This window comes from Erpetoichthys calabaricus, chromosome 3, assembly GCF_900747795.2.
Source record: "Erpetoichthys calabaricus chromosome 3, fErpCal1.3, whole genome shotgun sequence".
NCBI lineage: Eukaryota > Metazoa > Chordata > Cladistia > Polypteriformes > Polypteridae > Erpetoichthys > Erpetoichthys calabaricus.
The window spans coordinates 283,020,743-283,035,364 of record NC_041396.2 but is presented as its reverse complement, the minus strand read 5'-3'; the positions used below and the strand labels follow the sequence as shown (position 1 = coordinate 283,035,364).

The 14,622-nt window shown below is 42.2% G+C and overlaps 1 protein-coding gene across 1 annotated transcript in view; it reads left to right on the top strand.

The window, feature by feature from the left end:
- The window catches only part of acadvl (acyl-CoA dehydrogenase very long chain), a 966,944-nt gene that overhangs the window by 812,084 nt on the left and 140,238 nt on the right, over positions 1-14,622 (top strand). The gene's annotated exons all lie outside the window — the stretch shown is intronic.

Sequence of the window (14,622 nt, the reverse complement as noted above, 5' to 3'; positions counted from 1 at the left end):
AAGGTGAGCGTTCGGCCAAGTGCTGTGGAGGTGTTTATTAAGGATATCTCTGCAGGTTGCTCTCCTCAGCTTTCCCTCAAACCCTGTCTAGTCCCCGGTCCCCACTATGCTTCACCGTTGGTGATGAGAGGTGCCTGATTTCCTCCAGATGCGATGTGTGTTTTGGTTTCATCAGAGGAGAGAATCCTGTTTCTCACAATCTAAAAGATATTTGGGTGCCTTTTTGCAAACTCTAAGCAGGCATCCACGTCTCTTTTACTGAAGAGAGGCTTCTGTCTGAGCACTCTTTATAAAGCCAGATTAATGGTGTGTTTCAGTGATGGTTGTCCTTCTGGAAGTTTCTTCCATCTCAAAGCAGTTTCTCTGGAGTTAAACAAGAGTATCCATCTGTAGTAAGAAGATTATTTGTGTCAATGTATTTTGTGAAATTTATTTCACAAATCCATGCAATTCAGCTGAGAGAGAGAGAGACAGCCAGGGTGATTGACAAATGACAGATGTAAGTCAGGTTAGGGAGATGAGCAGAAAACATAATAATAATTTTATTTATATAGCGCCTTTCTCATGCTCAAGGCGCTTCACAGAGTCTTAGAAAAGAAAAAACAGCAGGGTATATGTAATATTGGATACAAATGTTTTCCTGATTAGAATAATAGCCAAGCAAAATTACACCTTTTATTGGCTAACTAAAATGATTACAATATGCAAGCTTACATTGGCTCCAGCAGACCCCCGTGACCCTGTGTTCGGATTCAGCGGGTTTGAAAATGGATGGATGGATGGATGGAAGCTTACGAGGCAACTCAGGCCCCTTCTTCAGGCAAGTCTTGCCTGAAGAAGGGACCTGAGTTGCCTCGTAAGCTTGCATATTGTAATCATTTTAGTTAGCCAATAAAAGGTGTCATTTTGCTTGGCTTTTCTCTACATTCATAATGGCTAACACGGTACAACACCCTAGTACTACTGATTAGAACAATGAAACAGATAACAAAGCATTAAATAGAATAAAGAACAATAAACCAGAGTGAAATACTTAATTAAATGTTGGCCATAAGTCTGCGTCCCTATTACTTGCCCAGAGAGTTTGGACACGTCATTGTTGTCATCGTGTACATACCTCCTCGGGCGGACGTGGAGATAGCGAGTGACATCATCCATTCTGCTGTTGCTAAGTTACAAACGCAGCACCCTGAGGCGTTTGTGCTAATCGCTGGAGACTTTAACCATGTGACGCTGGACAAAACATTACCTGCATTCTCCCAGTATGTGGACTGTAACACCAGGGGAAATAAGACTATTGATTTACTGTATGCAAACGTTAAAGACGCATACAGTGCCACCCCGCTGCCTGCGCTTGGGAAAGGAGATCATAACCTGGTTCTGCTTCAGCCTCACTACAAACCAAAAGTGAGAGTCCTACCTGTAACCAAACGATTATTCAGGAAGTGGACCCCGGAGGCTGAGAATACTCTGAGACAATGTTTTGGAACTACAGACTGGGATATCCTGCAGGGATCACATAGTGAGAACATTGAGGAGGTTGTTGACTGCACTACTGACTACATCAACTTCTGTATGGAAACTTTAGTTCCAGTAAGAACAGTATGCTGCTATGCTAACAACAAGCCATGGATTACAAGTGACATCAAGGGCCTTTTGAACCAGAAGAAAAGGGCCTTTAAAGACGGTGATCAGCATGAGCTCAAGCGCGTGCAGAAGGAACTCCGAGTCCAGCTCAGGGCGGCGAAGGAGCAGTACAGGAGAAAGCTGGAGCAGAAGTTGCAGAACAACAGCATGAAGGAAGTGTGGGATGGAATGAAGATCATCACTGGCTGCAGCTCGAAGCAGGGTGCCACCATCGAGAGAGACGTGAAGAGAGCAAACGAAATGAACATCTTCTTTAACAGGTTTGACCACCCTAACCCACTCTCACCTCGGATTACTGCACTCTCTACACATCCTTCTGCTGATACCAACATAGGAGAGACATCCCCACCCACAATTACAGCAGCGCAAGTGAGCAGAGAGCTGAGGAAACTTCGTGCCAGCAAAGCAGCAGGTCCAGATGGAGTATCGCCACGACTGCTGAAGGTCTGTGCATCAGAGCTGGGGGGTCCTCTACAGCGCATCTTCAACCTGAGCCTGGAACAGGGGAAAGTCCCGAGGCTTTGGAAAACATCTTGTATCACCCCAGTCCCAAAGGTATCACATCCTGGTGAGCTGAATGACTTCCGGCCTGTCGCTCTAACATCACATGTGATGAAGACCATGGAGCGGCTGCTGCTTCACCACCTGAGGCCACAGGTCCAACACGCCCTCGACCCTCTGCAGTTCGCATATCAGGAGAAGGTGGGAGCGGAAGATGCCATCATCTATATGCTACATCGATCCCTCTCCCACTTGGACAGAGGCAGTGGCGCTGTAAGAATTATGTTTCTAGACTTCTCTAGCGCCTTCAACACCATCCAACCTCTGCTCCTTAGGGACAAGCTGACAGAGATGGGAGTAGAGTCATACCTGGTGGCATGGATCGTGGACTATCTTACAAACAGACCTCAGTATGTGCTTTTCTCGGGAATTGCAGATCTGACATTGTGGTCAGCAACACAGGAGCACCGCAGGGGACTGTACTTTCTCCGGTCCTATTCAGCCTATATACATCGGACTTCCAATATAACTCAGAGTCCTGCCACGTGCAAAAGTTTGCTGACGACACTACTATCGTGTGCTGCATCAGGAGTGGGCAGGAGGAGGAGTATAGAAACCTCATCAAATACTTTGTTAAATGGTGCGACTTAAACCACCTACACCTGAACACCAGCAAAACCAAATAACTGGTGGTGGATTTTAGGAGACCCAGGCCCTATCAGATGGTTGTGGCGAGTGCCCTCTTCTACGCAGTGGTGTGCTGGGGAGGCAGCATTAAGAAGAAGGATGCCTCACGCCTGGACAAACTGGTGAGGAAGGCAGGCTCTATTGTTGGCATAGAGCTGGACGGTCTGACATCCGTAGCAGAGCAACGGGCACTCAGCAGGCTCCTATCATTTATGGAGAATCCACTACATCCATTAAACAGTGTCATCTCCAGACAGAGGAGCAGTTTCAGTGACAGACTGCTGTCACTGTCCTGCTCCACTGACAGACTGAGAGGATCATTCCTCCCCCAAACTATGCGACTCTTCAATTCCACCAGAGGGGGTAAACGTTGAACATTATTCAAGTTATTGTCTGTTTTTTTATCTGCATTTTTTATTACTCTTTAATTTAATATTTTTGCTGCTGGAATATGTGAATTTCCCCCTGGGATTAATAAAGTATCTATCTATCTATCTATCTATCTATCTATCTATCTATCTATCTATCTATCTATCTATCTATCTATCTATCTATCTATCTATCTATCTATCTATCTATCTATCTATCTATCTATCTATCTATCTAAATTCAATACTAAAAGAAAAACTTAACAGATTACCTAATTAGTGATATAACAGACACGCAAACTATCCTGAGCACCTGGACAGAGAGGTAAACTGAAAGAAAGGGCAGAATGTTAAGTTAAAAGCCTTCCTAAATAGATGAGTTTTAAGTTGTTTTTTAAAAGAATGAATGGAGTCAGCTAATCTAATTCATGTCATTCCAAAGTCTGGGTGCTATGGAGCTGAAGGCCCTGCTGTCACCCATAGAGTGCAGGTTAGTGTGAGGCACAACAAGATTACCAGAATCAGAGGACCTTAGTAGGCGAAGAGGAGCCTAGTGATTTAGAATTGTGAAGGACACAAGCAGGTTGTTTTGGGAAGTGCTGATGTCTACTTAACCAATATGGTTACAGAACCCAGTGTTTTATGAAGGTATTAATAACTAGCCAGTTCTGATATGAATTCCATGAATATGTAATTATGTGTTTATAATGACGAGGATCCAGTAAGACGTCAGAAACGTCTCACAATGCTGCCGACTTTCTCGCTGCTGGATGGGACATCATCTGAGTTGTCAGTATTCTCCCACTTGCTGTGATGTCCCGATGCCATTCCATCCTGCCTGCAATCTCTTTTTCACCTGTCATCCACAATCCCCATTACTCTGTTACTGTTGATCCCAAGTATTTAAACTCATCCACCTTCGCCAACTCTACTCCCTGCATCCTCACCATTCCACTGACCTCCCTCTCATTTACACACATATATTCTGTCTTGTTCCTACTAACCTTCATTCTTCTCCTCTTTAGAACATATCTCTACCTCTCCAGGGTCTCCTCAACCTGCTCCCAACTATCACTACAGATCACAATATATTCAGCAAATATCATAGTCTATGGGGACTCCTGTTTAATCTCGTCTGTCAACCTGTCCATCACCATTGCAAATAAGAAAGGGCACAGAGTCGATCCCTGATGTAATCTCACCTCCACCTTGAATGCATCAGTCACTCCTACCACAGACCTCACCACGGTCACACTTTCCTCGTACATATCCTATACAACTCTTACGTACTTCTCTGCCACTCCCGACTTCTTCATACGATACCATTTAGCTTGCAAAGTAAATTATGTAGAAAGGCAGGAATGAACACTGCATGGAGAGTCAGTTCATAAGAGCACACATGCAGACAGGTTTACTCAAATCTGGCCAAGCATCTCCGTAGCATGAGGTATGGCATGAAGAATTTTGATATTTGATGTAGATCTTTCCATGAATGACTGATTCCAAGAATAAAGAAGTACACAAATCAAATATGTCATCAATGACAAGCGGTTCGAAGATCTGCTATAGAAGCTGGAGACGATTGCATGGAAATTATTCAAGAATGTTGCTGAGAAATTTCTTGGCAACTACAGAGCACCACACTATGTCATGCAAAAGCATGAAGTCCAACATGTCCCTAAAGACTCCTTCTCCACATTCACACTTGAACTTCTTCCCTGCTAATCTCAGTACGGTCAGTTATGAACATGGTGAAAGGTTTTGCCTATCAAAATCCATTTTTAAATTTTTGCAAATTTACAGACCCCATACTAGATTCTGACTGAAAAGACTTTTTTTCATATTGTATACCTTGTTGAAGCTCGCAGATTAACAGAGCATCCACAACTAATATTAGTAAGTGACAGCACTGGTTCAAGATGGTTCAAAACCAGTTGGAAGGGGGTACTCACTACTAATCAAAGATGTTTACTTGGGACACTGGTGGACAGCTGATTCTGGTGGGCCTTTCTCTTGGTCACTTTGAGCTTTTCTAGCTAAATGCAACAGAGGAGTCACCACAAAGGATGGGATGGCCTTACTATTTAACATAATGATACTCATTGTTCTAACTATATTCTGTCAGCCTTTGGTTGTTTATTCTTTAATAAAGAGTTATTTTTAATAAGTAATACATCAAAAATGATGTGCAAGTTACGATAACCAGCATTTCCAAATTGGCCACTTTTGTGAGTGTTTATATGAGGGGGCCTTTTGGTGGACAGGCGACCTGTCCACTGTTAGTTGCTGCCATGCTCCTTACACTGCCCGGCACTAGTGGAGAGGTAAGTACAAAAAATGGATGGATAGGAGAAAACATGCAAATGGATTAGACCAAGAATAAGTATCTGTTAATATAACACATTACTTTTCAAGTATACTAGACAACATTCAATCCCGTTGTTCTTTCATCTGCACCTCTGTTGGATGGGTGGTAGCAGCATCTGCTGTGGCTGTGGAGTCCAATATGAGACTAGCAGTCCTTGCCACACTATGTACAGCAGAATGCTGAGGGTGCTCTAACATCTTGGGTATGGGACACTTATCATCAGCTATCTACATCACTTTGGTATCACTCCTTGAGTTACTCTTCATCACATTCTGCTTCCAGGCACACATGTCTTAGGAGACTGACTGCCAAGTGTTGGTTTGGATGTCAAGAGCCTTGAGGTCATGCCTGCAGACATCTTTGTGCTGCATCTAGGGTTTTCATGTTGGCCTCTTCCCAGATGCCAATTTTTCAAAGGGAAGGTCTTTGAGTATCCAACCACAGGCCATGTATGAAGCATGACCCAGCCAGTGCATACAGTCAGTGGTGGATGATCGCAGGATCATTTCCATGGTGAAGAGAAACCCCTTCACAACAGCCAACCAAGTGAACAACACTCTCCAGGGGGTAGGCGTATCGATATCCAAGTCTACCATAAAGAGAAGACTGCATGAAAGTAAATACAGAGGGTGTACTGCAAGGTGCAAGCCACTCATAAGCCTCAAGAATAGAAAGGCTAGATTGGACTTTGCTAAAGAACATCTAAAAAAGCCAGCACAGTTCTGGAAAAACATTCTTTGGACAGATGAAACCAAGATCAACCTCTACCAGAATGATGGCAAGAAAAAAGTATGGAGAAGGTGTGGAACAGCTCATTATCCAAAGCATACCACATCATCTGTAAAACATGGTGGAGGCAGTGTGATGGCTTGGGCGTGCATGGCTGCCAGTGGCACTGGGACACTAGTGTTTATTGATGATGTGACACAGGACAGTAGCAGCCGAATGAATTCTGAGGTGTTCAGAGACATACTGTCTGCTCAGATCCAGCTAAATGCAGTCAAATTGATTGGGCGGCATTTCATGATACAAATGGACAATGACCCAAAACATACAGCCAAAGCAACCCAGGAGTTTATTAAAGCAAAGCAGTGGAAAATTCTTGAATGGCCAAGTCAGTCACCTGATCTTAACCCAATTGAGCATGCATTTCACTTGTTGAAGACTAAACTTCAGACAGAAAGGCCCACAAACAAACAGCAACTGAAAGCCGCTGCAGTAAAGGCCTGGCAGAGCATTAAAAAGGAGGAAACCCAGCATCTGGTGGTGTCCATGAGTTAAAGACTACAGGCTGTCATTGCTAGCAAAGGGTTTTCAACCAAGTATTAGAAATGAACATTTTATTTCCAGTTCTTTAATTTGTCCAATTACTTTTGAGCCCCTGAAATGAAGGGATTGTGTTAAAAATGCTTTAGTTGCCTCACATTTTTATGCAATCATTTTGTTCACCCCACTGAATTAAAGCTGAAAGTCTGCAGTTCAACTGCATCTGAGTTGTTTCATTTAAGATTCATTGTGGTAATTTACAGAACCAAAATTAGAAAAAAGTTGTCTCTTATACCTAACTGTATATGTGTGCTTGAGAAAGGTGAAGATGAAAGTTGTGTCTGCCATTTCAACCACCAATGTTGTTGATCACCTTGTCTTTCTACAAGGGAGTTGCCAAAAAGAGTAAGGAATAGGGTTATTACTCAACACAAATAGTCTGCATTAAATAAAATCTTTTACTATTAATTCAAAATAATAACAAGCCAATGGTCACCACAATTATATACACAGATCGAATATGTTCATTACTAATGAACACAGCAGACTGTCTGGGCACAAAATGAAGAAAGGTCCATCTATTCACAGTCCACAAGGAATATTCAAGATCTCAGAATGCAGTGTCCAGTTTGGATGGCTATCAAAAGGCTGTTCCACGTCAGGAATTCTTCCCTTTTTCATAGCCATACTATCCTTAGTAAGCCTCTAAGAATAAAAGAATTGACAACAATTGAAACTGTCTATACAAGTACCCATTTTTAAAGTGAAACACATATTGAATAATACCAAAAAGAAATAATTAGTAAAGACAACTCAACATCTGACATTAAAGCCTGAGAGGAAAAAACAAAATAAAATCACTTATGTTAATAGCATAACAACATAAAAACATGGATGCACTTGGATTGCAAAAGGCCCACCTTATGTGGAGAAGACGGCATTATGTGAGAGCAAACTTTAAAATGAAAGAAAGTTCTTTACTTTTTTATTTTTTATTTCTCTGTCCTCCCTGGCCAGCTGACCTTATCTTTGGGCTGTCAATCTGAGACTTAGAAAAAAATAAGGACTATGTTCCTCTTAATAAAATATGTGCATTTTTTATTTTGTATACTATTTATTCATTATTATTCTCATCTCGTTTTAATTTATGTTTCTTCGCATGTAACTATTTCTTTAACATCTTGTAAAAATGAAAATGTGCTATAGAAATACAATTTCTTTCTTTCTTTCTTTCTTTCTTTCTTTCTTTCTTTCTTTCTTTCTTTCTTTCTTTCTTTCTTTCTTTCTTTCTTTCTTTCTTTCTTTCTTTCTCGGGTAATTAGTGTCAGTCGTTTGTTGTATGTCTATGTTTAGCTCCAAGGTTTCAGGTGGGTGTGTTTTTGGAGTGTCACGCAGCCCTGAGTGTTTCTGCGAGTGACACACAGAGACACACAAAAGCAGTCACCGGTAGTTTCTGCCCGTCTCCCGCCGGAAGCGATGACTCATTTGCCGCCGTCACACCTGTCGCCTCTTGCACCAACTTGTATCTTCTCGTCTTGTCGCCTAAGATGGTCACACAATAGAGACGCGACACCCAACGATGATGTCACTGACACCGTGGTAGGTGGCACTCCTACCGCTCTTTGGGAAAAGTGGAAGCGAGCTACGCATGCTGTTTTATTATTATATCCCACTTACTTGGATTAATAATCACAATTATAATACCGTTGATATTTAAAGTTCGATATTTTTTCTTTAATATTGCAAAATAGCGTCTTAGAGCGGGTCCGGCAGTTTCGTCGCCTTGCTCAATTCGAACGCTTTCATTTCGCAAACATGACACTTAAAACGAAAGTGATCTGAAGACCGAACGGGGAATGCTGGCCTGTTGATACTCAAGAGGCCAGTTTCGATCTACTGTATGTGTTATTGTTCCACTGAATGCACCTTCTGAATAGCCTAGTCATCGTCCACCGATCTATATTTGTTATCGCACTTTACAGAGCATAACATAACGTAATGAACTTGTTGAAGAATGGTGATAGACTAGGATTGAATGACGTTGAAACTGAAGCCCCTCGCTGAAGGAGAATATTTAAAGTGGGGATTGCAAGCGTTGAGAGCGAAGGATTCGTTATTAGCTGAAAAAGAGCCCTACGAAAAAAGGGATGTGGTTGAACTGAGGCTTCGATTAATTGGAGATTAATTGAGCGATTTAAAGATATGGAATTGTGGGATTGATTCTCTTAAATCTGATCACTGATTAGACACCCCAAGAAGCCAGCGTGTCTTAAGTGAAGCTGAATGTAAGGAGGGGCAACAATAGATAGATAGATAGATAGATAGATAGATAGATAGATAGATAGATAGATAGATAGATAGATAGATAGATAGATAGATAGATAGATAGATACTTTATTAATCCCAAGGGGAAATTCACTCCAGCAGCATACTGATACAAAAAACAATATTAAATAAAAGAGTAATAAAAATGCAGGTAAAAACAGGCAATAACTTTGAATAATGTTAACGTTTACAGCCCCCAATGGTGGGGTGACTTTATGAAAGTCTGGGGTGTTTAACGAATGGGCACAATGGGCATTGGCACGGGGCCACAAGAGCATAGGGGCCCACGATTTTTCTGATGCCTAAGTATGTTTCTGTTTTCCTATCAAAACAGGGGCCTCAGTGCACTACTTTGCTCAGGGGCCTATGATGCTGTTAAGACGGCCTTGGTTTAGGAGGACTGATGTTCTGTGTCAACAATATATTCTTTTATAAATGATTTTGGAGTGAGGATTTTATTATAAACGTTTATTCTTATTATTGAGTTATATATTAATTATTGTGTGTTGTTAGTATTTATTGATTCATGTATTTTTTGTATTCTTTGTAGGGAGAACCCAGTTGACACTCTAGTGCTTATTAATTAAAACTATGTTTAAAAGAATTATGATACTCGATTTTCAAAGTGAATGAATTTTCAGATTCAGACTGGATGCAACCGGAGATAAACCAAGTTGGTGGCAATGAATGCTGTTGTGTAAAAATGAGTATCTGCTCTTGTTTGGCAATCAGTCATTATAATAATGATCCTCTTCACAAATCTAATGTGTACTGCTCAATGTAGCATGATAACGTTATCCCAAATCGTTAAATTCATGATAGGTTACTTTGGAGGGATCTTGAAGGAGTCTAGTGTAGCTGGAGGCACTGAAGAGTCAATTAAAAAGGACAATAAAGACTCTGTGTCATTGTTTTCTAGCGACATTGTAGGAGTCGGCATATTATTACCCTGAAGGTAGATAAATGGGGCTGGATAGGTGGTTGACAGCAAACATACACACAGTGGCCCCCAGGGGGCAGACCATGGGCAGAGTGGGCATTGGAAAACCCAATTAAAATACCACACTGGCCCAATGTGGAGGCTGATTCAAGGGACCCTTTAGCAAATTCCCCCTAGTTGCACAGAATGGGCTAATAGCTGGCAGTACAAGTTCAGTAAGTCCCTCATTGGTCCATCGATGGTTTGGTAACACTGATCAATGTATTCACTACATCAGATTTGCCCACTTTTTAATGTTGTCACACAATAAGTAACACAGCCTCACAGTAATGAGGACTGGTTTATATCCAGGGTCCTTCCTGACTGGAGTTTGCATGTTTTCCCTGTGTCCATCTTGGTTTCCTCCTACAGTTCAAAATCATGCAGGTTAAGTGGACTATTGGCACTAAATTGACCCTGCGTTCACCCTATGATAGGCTGGTGCCCTGTCCAGAGGTTGTCCCTGTGTGTGCCCATTACTTGCTGGGATAGGCTCCAGGTGCCCAGAAACCCTAACCTGAATAGGCAGTTATTATATAGTTATAGACCAGGAAAGGGAAAGGTTCTTTGCCCAAACAGGAGGCTCCAGGTAGATGGATAGTCATCTTGACCGGATGTATTTGCAGGACCTTTCCTGGCTGGGAAGGACTGTCCTCAAGGATATTTTATCCCCCCAGGATTCTAGATGGCAGCAACCCTGAATACCGATACTCATTCAGACACCAGCAGAGAATGCTGGGAATTGTAGTCCAGTAGCACAGCCCTGTTGGGGTCCACGGATGCCTCAAGAACACACTGCAGGAAGGTACACTCCCTGCTATTTGGTGTTTCTGTATGACGGGGAAGTGTATCCAATGGGTGAAGCCCTGGCACGTGAAGTACTCCTGGGTCCTCAATAAAAGGGGCCGCACTGTTTTGTCCAGGTGAATCAGAGCTGGGTAGAAGGCAGATATTACTCAACTGGAGGAGAACAGTGCGGTGGAAAGAGGAAGAGTGAGAGAAGGAGAGACAACTTGCTTTTGTGCTTGTGTATACAAAGTATTTCTGATAACCCCCCCCCCACACACACACACACCTTTATTCGAACCTGGGACCGTGTTGGTGTGTTCGTGTCTGGGGTTTGGGGCTTTGTGGTGCACCCTAGCCGTCACACCACATAGGTTCAATATGTTTGTCCGCACTGGGCCTGCACTGTTCCAGTTTCAAAATGTTTGCCAGGAAATTCACACAAGTATTGAGAACCCAGCATTCCCTTTTTCTGTTATTGGGCATTTTTTTGTCCCTTTGCACGCTGGTCCTCAGGGTGAGTGCCCGAGTCACCCTGACAGTTGATTTGGAGATGTGTGTTGGTTTCCAGGTTCTGATTTGTCTTTTCTTCTCCCTGTGGTTATCCTCCTGCAAGCCAAAGCTGTGAATGTGAGGTTAGTTGATGACTTCAAATGTGTGAGTGAGTCTGGACATGAACAGAAGAAACAGGGGACCACCTGTGCCTTAGAAACCTCCAGCCAGCTATGTTTGTTGTTATATTTTACATAACCTATGGAGTGAGATTTGCACAGTCAGAGAGAGTGTTAGGTGAAAAGGCGAATTTTACTGTACTCTGGATTACCAGATACTATGGTCAAAATCCTACCTTCAGCAAGCCAGTTTTCCCCAGTTTGAAACATTTTCCACCATTTTGAAAAACAAATGAATCTCTTAAATATTGCTAAGTAATATGCACACTTAATAAGTGCTGTTTCGAAAAATGGAATGCTGTTCAATTGCAAAGAAAGGGCTTGTCAGTTGTACAAGTAAAGGATGCTGCCCAAGTTAGTTTCTGATGAAAAGTCTTTTTAACTCTTTCAGGGCTGATGTCGACTTTTATCAAAAGGAGGAGTTGACGATGGTAATCGACTGTAAGCTGTGACAAAACCAACCGTTATGTTTTAGTTGGACGCTTGTTACTAGAAGGAAAATTAGATTCATTGGTTTGACCGAGACTTCCTGCCCTCATGTGAGTAGCAAGGCGCAAACAACGGCAAAAATGGCACTGACATTTGGCGAGAGATCAAAGTGAATGTGTAAAGCAAAACACTCCGTGGAAGACGTTTTGCCTGTTATCTCTGAACTGGACTCGTCGGACTCAGATTTTGATACAAGTGATTGGAAACGAATGTCAGGTTCCAAATTCAGCTGATTGGTCCCCAGCTAATCGGCGTACTGACAATGTTTGCCAGGGAGGACTGCCACTTAACAATGATAAGAGGTAGAAACCAGATTGCAATGCACTGTGACTTTGACTCAGCCATGCAAAGACAGCCTGGCAGCAAGCCTGATGCATATTCTTGGTAAACTGGCAGCCCAAGCATGCAGCAACAGATGTTGTATGTTAATTTCTGTGTGAAACCATTGCTTTTCAGAAACTGTTTCTTGGAGAAAATATTCAGCCCTCAAAGAGTTAATGTGCTTTGCTCTATATCAGGGGTGGGCAATTGTTGCTCCTGAAGAGCAGCAGTGGCTGCAGGTTTTATGTTCCAAACCAGTTTCTTAATGAGAAGTCAATTATTGCTTAAGTGACGTTTTGATGCTTCATTTTAGTGGTTTCACTTGTTAAGGTTCTCCACCCTTAATTGCTTATTTCAATCTTAAACTGCTGCATTCAGTGTTTGGCTCCATATTAGCAATAAGATGTAAAAGAAAGCAGACAGCAGTTCTCCAGCTAGCTTTTTTCCAATTACATCTGTGTGTGTTCATCATGCACTGTTTGATTTAATAAAACACTTAATAGAAAAATGTGACAGACTGAAAATTATCTGTTTTAGGCTTCAAATCATTTGGATGATATCCTTGGAAAGGAAAAAATCTACGATATAAGAACCTTACATTGCGCAGTCTAACAAGCCATAAAATTAAATAAGTTCTGAGACTGGCAACGATTGGTATCTAATTAAGCAACTGGGTTGGAATGAAAACATGCAGCCACTGCGGCTCTCCAGGACCAACATTGCCCACCCCTGCTCTATACCATCTGCAGAATAATGACATGTCTTGGCAATACATGGAGGATACTCACAAATGATCCGCACCTTGCATTATCCAAATCAGGTTAAAATATCTGACTTAGCAGTCAAGCTAATGAAAAAACCTCCATGAACATATACTTTAATGACAATAAAGTTTGATGAATGTACTGCATATATAAATCTTTCAAAGGAAACACCAGTGTCAAGATCTTAAGGTAGTACTTGGTGCTCTGATATGAACAGACGGTTTAATTTTTAAATTAAATAACCCAAAATATAATGTGCACTCACAAGCACTCACTTTCATTCACAAGCCCCAAAAAATATTTACAAAAGCAAAATAATTTAAATATAAAGGCACTACCTATAAACTCTTGTTCTGTACTCCATTTAATGCTGTAACCTGTAGGAGGCGATGCAGCACCCCAGACACAACTCCACAAACACAAAGTCCGGGTTCAACTAATCATTCATTTGTCAAAAATACCTGCAACAGGTCTCTTAAGCACAACATGCTTTTTCACTCTCTTGTTTTCTTCCTCCACACCTCCTAAGTGAGCTTTGTCGTCCATCCACCTGACTCCAAGTCGCCTGGGTAAGGCAGAGCAGCTCCTTTTATAATCACCCTTGGAGTACATCTGGTTTTAGGGTATAATCCAGAGGTAATACTTCCAGGTCAGATGGAAGCCCCCCAAAGTAGGGCTCGTAAATCCTTGCAGGACCCCCTGGTGGGACCCATGGATACCAACAAGGCTGCCCCATGGAACTCCTGTTCCCAATATGCCTTGTGGGCATCCATGCAGATAGTGCTGCCCAGGGATGTTGCCATCTAATATGTCGAAGGAGCTGCTGAAAGTAAGGCACATAAATCCCTGCAGGACCCCCTGGTGGCACCCACAGACCCCAACAAGGCTGCCCTATGGAACTCTTGTTCCCAGTATGCCTTGTTGGTGTTGGTACAGGTAGCGCTGCCCAGGAATGCTGCCACTTAACATGCTAGGGAAACATGTACTGTAGCCCTGACTGGTTGTCTTCTGCTGATGGAACTGCTGATGGCAGTGACACAATGAATTCTGAGGTGTACAGAAATATCTCATCTGCTCATGTTCCAGTAAATGCCTTCAAACTCATCGGACAGCACTTTATCTTACAACAAGATAATGATCCAAACATACTGCTAAGGTAACACAGGAGTTTTTCAAAACTAAAATAATGAAAAATTATTAAATGGTAAAGCCAGTCACTCGATTTAAATCCAACTGAGCAGGTCTTCCGTACGCTGAAGAGAAAATTTAAGGGGACAAGCCCCCAAAACAAGCAGGAGCTGAAGATGACCGCATTAGAGGTTTGGCAGAGCATCACCAGAGAAGATCATCAGCACCTGGTGATGTCTATGAATCACAGACTTCAAGCAGTCATTGCATGCAAGGGACAAAGAACTAAATATGACAGCTTTAAAAGACCTGCCATTGCTGT